Raw genomic sequence first — 4,369 nt, forward strand, 5'->3', positions numbered from 1 at the left:
GAATCCAAAGTAAACAGAAATAGTCTCAGAGATATAGAGGAAAAACTGATGGTTGCTAAATCAGAGGGGGGTGGGGATGAGGACGGGGAAGGGATTAGGCAGCATAAATAGGTAACTACAATATTGCCACAGGGATATGAAAGACAGTTCGGGGAATATAATTAATAATGTTGTAAATATTTTTTAGGGGGCTAGATGGACTCATGTCTTGTTAGGGAGACCACTTCATGGACAGTGTAGAGGCTTGACCACTGCACTGTACAGCTGAAGCTGATGTTGTATAATATTGTATGTCAACTATAATTGAATATATATGGTCACAGAATGTGGAGTATAGTGTGGGAGTGGAGTCAATAGACTTGTAATAGATACGTATGATATCGGAGGGGAGGAATGGGGCGGTGGATTGGGGGAGAGGGTTTGCCACTTTAAGGGGTAAAAATTATAACTATTGCACTGTGTTGTACACCTGAAACTAATAAAAAAATTTTTTTAAATCTATTGATTTCCCTTGTACTTTAAATAGAGTTTTCCCCCACACATGATTTTGTAGTATGCATGATCAGTTATTTGGAAAATATTGGCTTATTCAGTGATGCCAATCTTACAAGTGTTGACACAATTTATTAGTCAATACTTTTTTTTTAAATCACATTTGTTAAAATACTACCAATCTCATCAGAAAAGTATTTATGTGTTGAGAAGCTGTCAAGTTCACAGTGGTAGATACGAGATTTCAAAAGTTCTAATTTTCTCTTGAAAACTTGAATTTTATTGTGTCAACAAATATTGCCAGTTGTTTTCCTTGATATGACAGTCTCAATTCATTTAATTTTTAAAAAAATTCTGCCAAATATTCAAGTCTGAAAATCTAAACTGATCCAGTCTGTTAGTCCTTATGGAAGAAAGAAGTGGCAACTTCAGCTTATAACTCAAACTGCAATGAGGGAAGGCATTGAAATCCAACATCTTTGCCTTCAGTCTTCCAGCAGGACACAGATTTTCCTACAAGTGAGCATCAGAGTTCCAAAGGGGCTGTCTAATGTTCCTTCCGTTAAAACAATCAAACTCACGGGTATGTGCCAGCCCCAAAAGAAGTGAGTGATTTTCCTATAGAGATTCTGCTTGGCAGAACAATAAAACAAGGAGGCAGAGCTGAAAGCAAAGTCATGCAGACCTTCCAGTTTCTCGTACAGTCTCTCTTCCCAAGTGATGGAGATGAGATAAGGGAGAGCATAGGAGGAAGGAGATTCTTTCCCATGATCCACTTCAGTCTTTTGATGGCAAAAACTGAGGATATACGGGCCTCAAAATCAAAAGGAAGATGAGAGCTGGAGAGGAATTCCAGTAGAACAAACTGAACTGAAGCTATGGGCTTCCCAAGTTCCTTTTCCATTTCTTCCCATTCTGTTCTTTAAGATTTGTAAGGTATATAAATGTTGGTTCACTATGTTGTACACCTAAATGAAGTTAATATAATGTTGTGTGCCAGCTATACTTTAATACAATTTTTTTATTACAACTGCAAAGTATTTGAGGCCCCAACCAGAGATATGTAATCATCAGAAAAGAACCGACATAAAACACACACAAAAAAGAGAGAAAGAGAGTGGAGAGTATGTACAGGGCCGGGGGAGGAAGGGAAGACAAATGGAAGATAGGGAGAGACTTAACTAAAATAAAAGAGAAATAATTCAAACAAATGCTTATAATTTCAAAGGAATTTAAGCTTTAAAAGGCTCAATGAGAGATAGGAAGAAGAGATTATAAAACAACAAAGGATGATAAGCAAATTGATAGAGCAACTTAGAAGAGAAAAGAAAAATGTTACATAGAGGAAAACCATAATGAAATAAAAATATAATAAGTGCAATTTAAAATAAAGCTTAGATTATAAGACAGCCTATGGAAAAGTATACAGAGAAAAATTAAAAAGCAAAATTATAATTTATAGAGAAGACAATGCAAGTGTAAAATATAAAAACACCTCATGTTTCTAAAAAATATAGGAAAACAAAGAAAATATTTAAAAATCTACTAAAAAGACCTCTCCTGAAATAAATATTTGAATCTGTAGACAGAAAAAATATATATATCATGTCTTGTGCCAAGAGAAATTAATACAAAAGATTACTGTGACCCATCCTGGTGAAGTCACTAAATTTTAAGGATAAAGAAATAATATAGGCAAATAAGTAGAAAAAGCAGTGTAACTTTAAAGGTGTAAATTGGGTTTTCCTCAAACTTGTCTCAGCAATTCTTGATACCAGAAAATAATGGAACATTCCCTACAAAATCGAAGGGAGATGACCAAAAAATTTTATGTCCAGAGAAGTTTGCTTTTCATATATAAAGACAACAGGCTTTCTCAAGCATGCAAAACCCCACAGACAACAGCACCCATACTTTGTTTTTGAAAAAAAGAAAAATTTCTTGAAAATGAAGCCAGGCCAACTAAGATATAAATCAACATTTAAAATCTTAGAACAAAGAAACTGACGTTAAAAAAACCAACTGTGTACACAGTAAAGAGATTTAAATTTAGAATTAAGACAAAACAATTATAAAAATATGATTGTAGAAAAAATATAACTGTTATAAATCTTTAAATTGTAAAAGTAATATAGCTAGCAAAAAACAGAAACTAGACAGGAGGAAAGTTGGAATAAAATTGAAGTGTGCTAAGTCTCTCATCTCTCGTAACAGGATGAAGTCTGCATTTGTTGGTATATTTCCCTCACAGGACAGTGCTTCTGGTTGCTTTCTGTGGGCACCACCAACAAATCTATTGACCAATACTGTTTTTGAAGGCAGGAGAAAAACAAGTCACCACAATATTTCCATCTCCAAATTTAAAAACAAAAAGACATTTTGAAGAATGAAAGATTCAATTGGGCTTCATCACAGGAGAGGGACCTGTTTGGAGGCAAATCTATACTTAATAGGATTTTAATATTTTCTTCCTCTAAGAAAGGATGTGTATAGGTTAAAAAATGTTTCATATTCTCCTTGTGATTACTGGGTTACACAAGAGCTGTCAGCAAAATGTTTGAGAATTTTTTCTTCCTGATTTTGTTTATGGTTTTACAAAGACTAACCATATTGACGAGACTAACTTTACCATTGGTGGTCAATTTTTCCTATTGAGCAGTGTTATAATTGGATACATGAGAGTGATTCATATGACCACACTTATATGACAGCAAAATCAGAAAAATAGTACATGAGTACATGTGGTATAACTTGGCTAGAGAAATGTATAAATATAAAATTACAATGGAAGATAAAATTTCCAGTGAATAAACAATTCTGCATGGACAAAGCCAAAAATGCCATACCCTGCTGTATAGATAACTCAGAGGAAGCACAAATAGAAGATGGACTTGGGTATTTGGTTAGATTTCATCTCAGAAATGTAAGCAAAGCTGAAAGAACATGGGTACTGGCATCAAACACATCAGATTCTAAAACCTCATGCTGCCTTTTTTGTATTGAGTAACTTTGGACAAATGGGGTACTTAAAATCTACTAAAGTAATACTTTCCTCACTTATAAAATAACAATAACATCACCTCCATAGGGTTATTGTGAAAACTGGTGAAATAATATATGTAATAATAATTATATAATATATAATTCAGTGCGCAGTAGGATAGGTTCTCAATAAATGGCAGCTGGACATGGCCAATCAAGAAAAAACCAACATGAAATGCTTATATATAGAAAGCAGTTCTGGAAATATTTTTAACTAGTTGGAGAAGACAATCATTTGCCTTTCACTTCATATTTCTGAAATTGTCAACCAGACAGGAATCTTCCCTAGATCCTCCATTAATGTTCTGTGGGGCCTTGGACAGACCATTTTTCTTCTGTCAACCTTAGTTTTTTTGGCCGTATGATAAAGGGGTCACTATCTAGTGGTATGTTGTTAGAACCAGAAGAAATATAGAACTCTGAGATAATAGAAGAGAAAGAAGCATGTCATGTAAACCCTCATGAGGAGGCCATGGGAAGACCTTGGGATTTTATTCTCAGTGAGAGGGGAAGGCTGGGAGAATTCTGACCAGAGAAGTGATCTCTTTGGATGCTTTGGGGAATATAGACCATGGTGGAACAAGTTGGATGCAGGGGACCACTTCTCTATTGTATTGCTGAGTAGAGAGATGATGGAGGATGACAGCAGTGGAGACCAGGTACTGGATATAGTTTGAGAGGGAGCCAATAGATTTGCTGATGAATTGGAAGTATGGAGTGAGATCAAGAGGCTTTATGCCTGAGAAACCAGAAGAGTAAAGAGGCTAGCTACTGAGGTCAGGAAGGTTGTGGAAAGAATAAGTTTGGAGAGAAAATGGGGAGTTTGGTTTAGACA

The sequence above is a fragment of the Hipposideros armiger genome, unplaced genomic scaffold, assembly GCF_001890085.2.
Source record: "Hipposideros armiger isolate ML-2016 unplaced genomic scaffold, ASM189008v1 scaffold_12, whole genome shotgun sequence".
NCBI lineage: Eukaryota > Metazoa > Chordata > Mammalia > Chiroptera > Hipposideridae > Hipposideros > Hipposideros armiger.